This window comes from Cryptomeria japonica, chromosome 10, assembly GCF_030272615.1.
Source record: "Cryptomeria japonica chromosome 10, Sugi_1.0, whole genome shotgun sequence".
Taxonomy (NCBI): Eukaryota; Viridiplantae; Streptophyta; class Pinopsida; order Cupressales; family Cupressaceae; genus Cryptomeria; species Cryptomeria japonica.
In genome coordinates, this window is record NC_081414.1 from 311,070,848 (window position 1) to 311,082,891 (window position 12,044).

A 12,044-nucleotide genomic window follows, 5' to 3' on the forward strand; every position below is an offset into this window, starting at 1 on the left:
GTTTGGCAATCCAACTTGTGCGATGCAACTGGTGACATTCTGTGATGAGTTAGCTAAGAGATGAAGATGAGATCGAGATGCCACATCAACTTTGTGCACGTGAAGGATTTCCTTAAGGATCTTGCATGTGAAGATCGACTGCATTAAATGTCTTCCTCGGGAATGAACATTCTTCTTAGCAGTATGAGAAGAAAGCGTGATGAGTTACTGATTTCTATGTGCGGTGAATAATGGACGATGCAGAATGACTTGTGATTTGTTTGAGATTGCTTCACTCTAGGGAAAGTGATCTGTTTGAGATTGCTTCACACTAGGGAAAGTGATCTGTTTGAGATTGCTTCACTCTAGGGAAAGTATTTGAACGGTCAGGATTTGACCACCTGTAATTGTAAACCTAAAAGCTAAGGGTTTATGGTTTATGCTACCGACCTAATTTTTGTCTATAAGGTCGATGATGTTTGTTATTGTAAGTTGTTGGCAAAATTTGTGTGTGTATCCGAGTGATGAGATACTTGCCAGCCCAGTGAGAGAAAACTACAGAGTGTGATTGCAGAGTAGAGGAACTGAAAAGGATTTGCCTTAGAATATAGTTTTTTTATCAGATTAGAGTTTTACTTGTTGTCTTCTAACCATTTCAATAGAAGGAAAATCCCTTTGTTGGGTAGCTTTAATAGGCTTATTGTAAATCCTCTAACCAAGTGACTCAAGTTCATTGAATTCTTTAAATCCTCTAGCAAGGTAACCTTTAACAGGGTTTCAACCTTTAACAGGGTATATAGCCATCCCTTAACTGGGAGATCTTTAATAGGATCAGTTCCTAGCAGAACCTTATTGTAAAGTCTTTAACCGAACTAGGCTCCTAATAGAGCGAGCTTCAAAAGAGTTCAAATTAATCTTGTGGGTATTCATCCCCATTGTGGTTTTTCCCATTTGGGTTTCCACATGAAAAATCTGTGTGTCACGAGTTGTGCATTTTTCATGTGATGATTAAGTATTCTTTGTTTGAGTAATTATGCATGCAGAGCTAATGGTTATGGTATTGCTGATATACCACATGCATATGTTTATGGGTGAAGGATTTATCAATTATTGAATGTATTTGAAGGGTTCAGATTTACTGGTTTATGTTGTCTCAAGTCTTACTATGTTTAACCGGTATTGCCATGGTTAAGTTCAGTAATGAAGATAATCGGTAGTATTATTTTAACTTGATAAGTTGATAATAAGTTTTTGTATGTACTGATTCACTCACCCTTTCAGTACCAGTTAGGGTATCCATTGTTCATCATTATTCATTAGGCTCACTACTCGAAGAGCTCAATACTTGAATATAAAAAGGCTCACTGCTGGATAATAGAGTATACAAGATTTGAACTATTAGAGTTGCAGCTCACATATGCATGGGTTACAGTTCCTTTCAAGTGCACAAGTTGTCTTATACATCCAATGTACATATACCATATAATATTTACATCCACATAATTTTCACTTATACATAATGTACACAAATAGTTGTTTTTCAACAACCATGCTTCTAACATGCAACACAGATGCCTATATGTATCCACATCAATTGTTCTAACAAGCCAACCCAATTGGAAAGGGGTGAGACCGAACTATCCACATGCTACAACAAACAAAAATATCTTCATGCAGTGTCAGCTTCCAGCTTGATTCATAAAATTCCATGTAGAACATGCTTTTAACATAGCTAGATAGGACCAAAATCAAAGAAAAGTTGAAGAATCTGCTCTCATCGCATCCAAATGGGACTGGACCCAAAACACCTTTTGGTAAGAGTAAATATCTAACCTCAAAGTTGCATGAAGTAAATACATACATACATTGCAAAACATCATATACTTGAAGAAAAATTCCAAACTGAATCAAATACATACATGCCAGACCAAATCACATCCATGACATTAATGGCAACAAGCCAACAATCTCCCCCTTTGTCATTGATGGAAATAAAAGATAATATATTATAAGTTTGCTTTAGGAAAAATAATGGAAATAACAACTATCTGAGAGTTTGCATAAAATAGGAATAAAGATACTGCTAACACTTAACGCTACTCCCCCTTGACAACAATGACAAAGGGCCAAAAGGTTAGAAATTGTGCATAAATAAAAAACTGAAACTCCCCCTAAGGGAGACAATTGTTGTCATCCGAAGAACTGCTTAAGATTTTTAACGTGTGCAATCCAAGAGTCCTTGTGCTTATCCCAATGAGAGATGGCCTTTGACAAGAACTCAATGTGTACCTGCATGGATGCATGCATTTTCTATGCCTCTTGAATGGAGCCAAGTATAGAATATGTGAATTGAGTGGCTTGGGAGAGGGCTTGGTTCATGATGGAAATTCTTTCATTGCCCAAATCTTGCAAGTTACCCAAGGGAAGAATAATATTATCCCTCTGCTACTGCAACTCAATTTTGGATCTATTGAAACTAGATAAGTCTTTATATAGTTTGTAGTTTGCATAAGCTTGTCATATATTATCCTCAATGATGTTCATTTCAGCCTTGATTCTCTTTGTAGCATTTGGCCATTGAAGGCTGTATGAGAAGAGTATGTCACCATTTTCCAAATAGGAGTGGCCTTGATAAATAAATTGTATGAGCCGATGATGTGTAAACTCATAGTTAACCTTGAATTCAACATGCTAGACCGAATCACATCCATGACATTAATGACAATAGGGAAACATGGGTTTGGTTGAGTCATGGATACTCTTTGGCTTGGGTTATCGGGTTTTGGGTTGGGTGGTTAGTGTTATATCCATGTTGTAGGTTGGGGAAGCTGAGGCTTCCCATTTTGTAATGGGGGTTTTGTTTATGTGGAATATAATTATTATTTTATATAAATGTTTTGTTGATAGTGTATGTATTTATTTGGTTCGGGGCTATGATGATTCATAGCAAGCTATTGGGGTTTCATACTTACTTTATGGGTGTCAATAGTTGGATGGTTAGTATGAATTATGTGGTAAGGGTGTTATGGGTTGACAAAGTAATGTAAATTTGGAATAACTGACTCTTCTTTGTACTTGCTATTTCAATATCAATAAAATACATATTATCGATCAAAAAACAAATAAAATCTACTCTGTCAAATACATATTAATAATATATATATAATTTATTTTATTTTCATAGGTAAATAGTAGCTAAGGGGCTACACCCGTTTGTGTAGACGTATAAATCTGACCACTTTCTTAAATAAATATTTAATATTTATTTTAACCACATCCCTCCTATTAATTAAATATTATTTAATTAATTTCTTCATTTTCATCTATTTGATTAAATAAAGTACTCAATTTATTTAATTAAATTCACATAAACCTTTTCTAGCCTTTAATTAAATAAATCACTTTATTTAATTAGTTCTCCTTTCTCCCTTTTTAATTAAATTTACATTTAATTAAATTGATCCTTTCAAATAAATAAATCTAATTTATTTATTAAATCCCCCCACTTGTATTTATGCAAGTTGCATATATTTTTGTTGAAATAAAATATTTTATTTTAATTAAAATTGTTTTCCCTCATCCACTTGCATTTTCCTACATCTCCCACTTGCCTTCTAATTTTCCTTCTAGAAACCTCCTAATCCCATCCTAATCATGTCTAGTCCCTCTAATCATATCATTTCCCTAAGTTTGAGGAGGTCACTTCTCAAATTTGGAAGAAAGTCTTCTAAATGCATTAAAGGCTTTATTTCTTCAACAAGCTAACTTGTTGAATTCCCCAAATTTGGAAGGACTCTTACAAATTTGTCCCCCAAAGTCTTCCAAACAATTAATGGTTAATTCAACCTTCCCACATGGTTAGATACTTTCTCTCTAACTTAACCCTCAGCTAACCCAAGGGTCTCATCAAGCACTCATGGCTTTAACCCTAGTTGTCCTATTAACCCTTGCATGAGAGTTTATCCCTTGGGTAAAGGCTTTATCGATTGGTTATCCACTAACCTAACCTTTACCTTACCTCCTAGGGTAACCCTCATGTCTCCTCAGGAATTTAATGCCTCTTGCATCTCCTCTCAAGCCCTATCAAGGTGACATTTGTCAACTAGGGATTGGATTGAATCCCTCATATGGATTGATAACTTTCAATCCTAGCTCTTGTTGATATTAATCAATCTCAACCATCCATTGCCCTATTTTTCCTATAAATAGAGCCCATTCCTTCTTCAAATATCAAGTCTTTTGTGCATCTAATTTATAGTCTCATTTCATCAAGCATTGTTAGCCTCTCTTTGATAATAGCATTTTAGATCATTTAGTATCATCATAGCTTAAATTTATCATGTCTTGCATATCATGTTAGTAATATCATGTTAGCTTCATTTCCATGCTAGCTTAATATCATTTTAACATCATTTTCATGTAAGTTTAGTTTCATATCAATATCTTGCACCATACCATCTTCTAGTTTCATATCAAAGTCATTTACTAGGATCATAGTTGCATCCATTTTGATCCTAAAATCCTCTAAATCTCATTCTCTAGGTTGTCATCCAAGAGATCAAGTGCTTTTCCAAGTGAGGGCCACCTTGAATCTTGAGGATCTTTAGAGATAGAGAAGCATGCAATGATTTTAAAGAGTTTAGATTCATTTAACTTTGTTTTGTTTAGATTTCTAACCTCTAATGCAATGTTTCATGTGTGTGTTTGAATTATTTTCTTTCTTGCAGGTTGATACCACATTCCAAGCATACATCAATTGGCGCCCACCATGGGCCACGTCCCCAAAAAAAAATTATTTTGTGTGCAGGTAGATGACAACAATCGCGCTAAAATATCAGAATAGCACATGTGGGACTTCTTTTGGCACATCTATTCTGAACTTTAGTGCTTGCATTGCACACTTTAATGCTTAGAAACCATACCTTAGTGCATTTGAAACCCTTTCTAGCACATACTCCTCTTTGCTTTTTGAACGCATAGGAGCCCTAGATTAGTGCATCTAGGCCTTAGAGTAGCGCGTAGGTACTATATTTTAGCGCATATGCACCAAATATTAGCACATAGCTTTGATAGAAGTAAAAATTTGTAACAGAGATAAAAAAATTAGGCTTGTGGAAGGACAATATATATGGAATATAATATTTAAGTATAAGTGAATATTCCATATACATTGTCAAGATGTTTGAGAGGATTTTCAGACCTCTAGGAGTTATAATGCAAAATCTAGTTTTTAGAAGATCCTCCAAATTTCAAACTTAGTCAAATTTCAGGGCATTTCAGGATCAGGAGTGAAAAAATTGTAACCAAGATTTGAAATTAGGATTGTGTAAGCCCACCAAAGGTTTTGATTTTTCACTAACTTCTTTCCTTGGAGGTTTTAATAGTTTCTTGCAGGTTATAGGAGTTAGAATTAGGATTTGTGATTTCTTTCTAGCTTTTTAAAGTTGGATAAAAAGAACTCATTTTTCCTTTGGATTAGAAAGAACCTCATCTTTCTTTTGGGCTTAGAATCAACTACATTTTCCTTTGGGCTTAAAAAGAATCTCATTGCAAGGTAAAAAGAACAACAAATCAAACACTTTGCTTTTTTGCAAGATTAGGGGAAAACACTTCATTTTGGGCTCTAAAAAGAACAACAAATTTTCAATTTTCTCGCAAAAGGTAAAAAAAAAAATCCACATTTTCTTGCAAGATTAAAAAGAACAATCAACTTGTCAATTTCTTACAAAGCGATTTACTTTCAAGCAACGTGCTTTCATTTCATTGACCAGGATTTCCATTCCTAGTTAGAAAACAAATTGCTATGTGGAACTAAAATAAACACCATGCTTGTTGGAGCAACATCTCGAAATAGAGGATAGATCATCTTTTATTTCAAGGTTAAAAATAACACTTATATTCTGTGTCTCGAAAGTGGTAGGTATATGCTCTCTCCTTAATTGGGTGACCAAAAAAACCAAACCACTCTTTTATGCTTTCTTTTACTTTCAAGTAATTAGATCCATTAGAGGGTCTGCCTTCCCGAAGCCTCAAAGGCTAGTGTGAAGGGTACGACCCAAGTGGGCAATGACTTTATTGCCAAGTTTACCAACCCACTATAATCAAATGTGGAGGCTAATGAAAATCCCTCCAACGGAAGTGTGTATTTGATAGCCTTCCCCTAGTATCCTTGTGATGCGAAAAGTTTTTATTCTAAAGGTTGGGAAGCCTCTTAATTGAGTTTATCATTTTGTCACGCTGAACAAAATCCTTACTACAAACCTTAGCATTAGAATCTTTAAACCGAGTTAGTTTCCATCCATTGACAATATCATACTACAAGTATGGGGAAGAATCCACCCCCAAGATTACTCACCATATATCTCCCAAGATAACTACCTAATTGTGAAGCAATTCACTTTGGGTTAATTTCTGGAAAAAGGCAAAAAAATGGGTGCCCCCTAGGGGGTGACAAGGTTGTTTGAGTTGATGGAGTATCAAGACTAGTGGACTATGATGTTGTCAATGACCTTTGAATAAAGAGTCTATTTGATGTGTATTTATTATAATCCAAACTGGTGAAAACATTGGGTATTTGAACACATCCTCAAAAGAACATACACTAAATTTTTAGCATTAGGATGACCATTTTCTTCATGTGTGCTATGTATTCTTGTCAAAAATGATCAAACATCTTGCAAAGTATCAATCAACAAATAAAAACATAAAAAATCAATTCAAACAAAGGAATCATAAAGTGGAAAAGATTTTCAAATACAAGATTTTCAAATCCAACAAAGCACCCTTTGAGGAGGTTATCAACATTTCAACTATCTTTAGGAAATACTTTCATCCAATAAGATTAGGGGAGTATCAAACCAAGTGAACAAGAGTTTATCATCCAACTATCTGAACAATAATACCTAGCTAGGTATTCAAGTTAGTCAAATCAAGTTTCCATATCGGGAGACATTATCCATATCATTTGACATGCTTTTTCATAGGGGCCTATCAAACAAATACTCTATTCGACTTAGTATGCTTGATTATCTAAAACAAAGTATCCATCAAGTTAACAACATCAACTCATCCAAACTAAAACTTTGATCACTTGTGTGACCATCTCTTGTTTCTTGAAAAAGAAGAAGCTTATTCAAAGGAAGTGAGTCTTAGCCTAAATCAAGATCAAGACATCATGTATCTCCAATCTAATCCCATTTTTTATCAAGATCCCACCTATCAAGAATCTTATGATGATCCCCTAAGATTTTGGTATTCCATCCACAATGATCCCCTTTTATCTCAAGAGCAAAGTCCCATTCAACATCCACCTCCTAAGAAAGAGCATGATATCCCTTCCATCTCCTTCACTAATCTAATTCAAAATCAAGAGAAAAGCACAAAATCAAATGATCCTACTACAATTCAAGATCAAGATCAATGAAACTCTTCATCCTCCAAATCCATTTTAGGTCCTTTCATTCCAAAGTCAAACTCTTCATCCTCCAAATCCATTTTAGGTCCTTTCATTCCAAAGTCAATCTCTCCATCCCTTCCATCCATCTTGGGTCCTTACCTCTCTCCATCCACCAATCTATCACCTCAAAGGATCTATAAGAAAGATCAACAAAGGCACACATCTTTGAGCTTCTTTCAACCATCTATCTAAACATCTTTCCAAAACTATTCTTCCATCATTTCATTTATCTATTTTGGTTCCTTATGTTCCAAAATTCAATTTTCCTCCATCTCTTCATCACTTCTTGAGTTGTCTACCAACACTCATCTTGAATCCATTTCCATCTATCCTCGCATAAATCTTCAAACATTTTATCTATTATCCAACACCTCTTATCTATCCTTCCATCCCTTTCACTCAATCCTTTGCTTAAATCTTTCATCTATGAAATAGGCATTTGTGTCATTTTGTCACATGCTTGCCCATGCTTGAATCTCATGTCCAATCCTTTTCCTAGATATCTATTCATGAAACTCTTTAGAATCCGAGGTTGTTCCTCTTTAATATTTTATTTTAGTTGGGATACACACTCAATCCAGAAAAGAACCACTTATCGTATCTTGGTACCGACATCTTTAGATTACTATATGTCATACACTTAATCAATTGCTCTAAATCGTTGTGATATCTTAGTTGAAGACATGGCTAGTGAAAAATCTAGAGTCTTTCTTCAGTGCCACTATAATTATCAAACCCACGTAAGTTTCATCACTTACAAGCCAATGCAAGCAAAAAAAGAAGAAGAGAAAAAGGCAATATCAAAAGCTCAAAAGAACGAGCAATAAAAGAAATATCAAAAAAAGAAAAAAATGCAATGAAATGCAATATCAAAATGCTTGACTATGGGAACATGCAAGTAACTCCATCGGCGATATGGATGCCTGGTTGGGAATGGAGCAATATTTGTGAGATTACAACGATAACCTCATCGGGGCTATGGATGCTCACTAGCAGCGAGGCTCTATCCAGGATGCTTTTGAAGTTAGGGTAACTCATGTAGCTAGCCATGCTGGATTATGAAGATTACAATGATCATATGAGTCAGAATGAACCCACTTGCACAGACATGGGTAATCAAAGACTAAATACCTTGATCCAGTTTGGGATTCTTCTTCCCTTTTGAGTATGCTTCCTAGTCACTAGATATGTTCAGTTGAATTTTTCTGGAGGTTCTAAGTGTGGGTTTGGTCTCTATCTTTGATTAGTTCAGGAACACTTATTTGGGTGGTGCTAAAAACTGTGACAATATTACATATCACCTCTTTGCAAATGGAAATCTCTATGCTTGGGGGAAAGTTCATATACTCTATTCTTCCTATCCATATCTCCCATTATCCTTCTTTCAATATCCATTACCCTATCTAAATTTGTCATTATCTACGATCTTGCTTCACTTTATCCATACCATATATCCTATCTATTCATTGCTTCTATCATCCAGTGCTATCTATGATCTTGCTTCACTTTATCCATACCATCTATCCTATCTATTCATTGCTTCCATCATCTAGTTCTATCTACGATCTTGCTTCACCTTATCCATACCCTCTTATCCATACCATCTATCCTAAGTATTCATTTCTTCCATCATCTATCATTATCTATGATCTTGTTTCTCCTATCCATATCCTATCTCAATCCATATCCACTTTTCCATCCTTGATCTTGATCAAAACTAAGGACAAAAACATTATTTCAAAAAGCTCATAAGATACCTTCATCTTTCTCCTATCCATTTCCACCTCAACAATTCATTCATCCAATCCTTGTCTTGCTATACATTGGGGCAACCCAATACATCTTTCTTCTAATCCAAAAAGCTCAAAAAATCAGAAATGTCTTAAAAAAACTAAAACTAAAAAAAATCAAGAAGAAAATTGAAAATCAAAGCATGAACGCATGACCCATCCATCAAATCAGCAACAGGAACCATATTGAAACCAAGCTTCATATCGAGACTCAATCAATCAGTCCCATATCACAAACCAAAACAAGACCCATATCGAAACCAAGCATCATATCGAGAATCAATCAATAACATCATATTAGGAGTCATATCGAAAATCAAGTACCATTCAATCAACCTGAGATCCATATCGAAGTTCAGTATCATATCACAATCAATGAACCATAACAAAATTAGATTTCATATCAATCACACAAGTATCATATCGAAATCCAAAAACATATCAAAGTTAAGCATCATAACACAATCAAGACCCATATCAAATCAAGACTCATATTGAATCAAGACCCATATCGACCTATTGACCCATATCAACAATCAAGACCCATATCGACCTTTGAAACATATCGACACTTGACCCATATCGACAATTAGTATTCATACCAACGCGACCTCAGTGGATGTGTGGGGCATGTATGCGCTATACCCACATTAGTCTTCCTCACTTCTTCAATATTTTTTTTAATAAAAACTCTCGAAGTTTACAATCAAACTGATCACATGTCTTGTTATTCAATTCATCACTCAAATTTTTCAATATCAATGTCTTATATAGGGATAGGTACACTCGAAATCAGACAGATCAGTCTTATATGGGGTACTCACTCTTTGAAACCACACATTCCTATCAATCATCGAGTCTTGATAATCAACATGTCTTATATGGGGTACTCACTCTTTGAAACTAGACATTCTTATCAATTATCGAACAAATCAAAACAATGACATAGATCAGTATGACCAGTGGATTTTGTTTTGGTTAGTCTTATCTTTATCAATTGATGGTAGGACATGTTTCATTTCTCAAAAAGCCGAAAAGGAAAAAAAATCGAAAACAAATCAAAATATGCAATAAAAAACAAGTGATGAAAACCTGGAAACAAGCACTATTTGTGATAAAGAGGCTCCTTCATTTATTTGTACATATCATATCCACCCATCTGAGCCATTACCATAAATTCACAATTCCACTCATTCTTATCAATCCTAGACATACTTAGCATAGTCGCTGTCCTTGATTATCTGAAGAGTTATCTATATCATATCCCACAATGGCTTGGTGATTAGTGTAAATATCCATATTGAGTAGTATCTAGAGTAGGGGCAAGTTTGTGACCTCTCTAGGGGCATCTCGCCTTTGGGTTTCAACATCAGATCAAACACGCATCGAGAGAACACAAGGATCATAACAATAAACAAAGCGCATATCAATGTATGAGCACAAACACAAAAGTGAACACAACAAGGCTCTTTGAACTGATCATACTTGTAAGATGTTTTATGTGACAAGGATACATTCCAAATGGCATGCATGTTAACTTGTGGTTTTGATAATTTGCTTATCATATCTCTTGAGCAACTCAAGGATGTCTCATGACTAGAGAAGCAAGGAAGGAATGTGATGTTTTCTTTATCTGTTGTTTGGGAGGGAAGTCTTCTACTATACAAATTTATCCTATGATGTGATTAGGCAATATAGCACTAAAGACATTTCAGATTTGTATGGGACAAAGGCTAACTCTTATCTATTACAAAAGCAACACTCAGATCATCTTGGTTCAATTATACCATGATGCTTGTATCAACTTTCAACAAATCAAGGCTTGATGATGGAAACAAAGGAATCACTGGCACTTTGATCAAAACAGATGGCAACATTGAGAACGAGAATGCATATTAAGCTTTGCATTAGTTTCATTATCATTATCATTTTAATCTGCATTTAGTTGCACATCATCATCATCATCTAGTCACATTTATCATTGCATCCATCACATGCATATTTCTTCACTTTCATATATTTATCATTCATCTAACTCTCATCTATCGTGTCTTATATAGGATGTATCTTTATTGAAACTAGATGTTTTGATCAAGTCTTATACAGGATATATTGTTCCTAAAACCAGACACTTTGATCATCTTTGTCTTATACATGAGGTGTCATTCCTGAAACCAAACTTGATCTCAATCTTATCAATTCTATCAATTCTATCAATCCAATATATGTGATCAATTCTATCAGACCATTTCATCTGATCCATTCTATCATGTCTTATATAAGATGTATCTTTCCTGAAACCAAACGTTTTGATTAGGTCTTATACAGGATATATCATTCTTGAAACCAGACGCTTTGATCATCTTTATCTTATATAGGAGGTATCATTCCTAAAACCAGACTTGATCTCAATCTTATCAATTCTATCAATCCAATCAATCTGATCAATTCTATCAAACCATTTCATCTGATCCATTCTATCATGTCTTATACAAGATGTATCTTTCCTAAAACCAAACATTTTGATCAGGTCTTATACAGGATATATCGTTCCTGAAACTAGACGCTTTGATCATCTTTGTCTTATACAAGAGGTGTCATTCCTGAAATCAGACTTGACCTCAATCTTATCAATTTGATAAATATGATCAATCCAATCAAACCCATGCATGTCATCAATCTATTCACTATTCTATCTTTCATATAAAATTCTTCTTCTTTCAAGATATCATTCATGCCCTTAAGGCACGAACCATCTCTTTAGGGGGCATCATCATAGAAGTTTCATATCAACATCGGTTCCATATCGACATCTCATA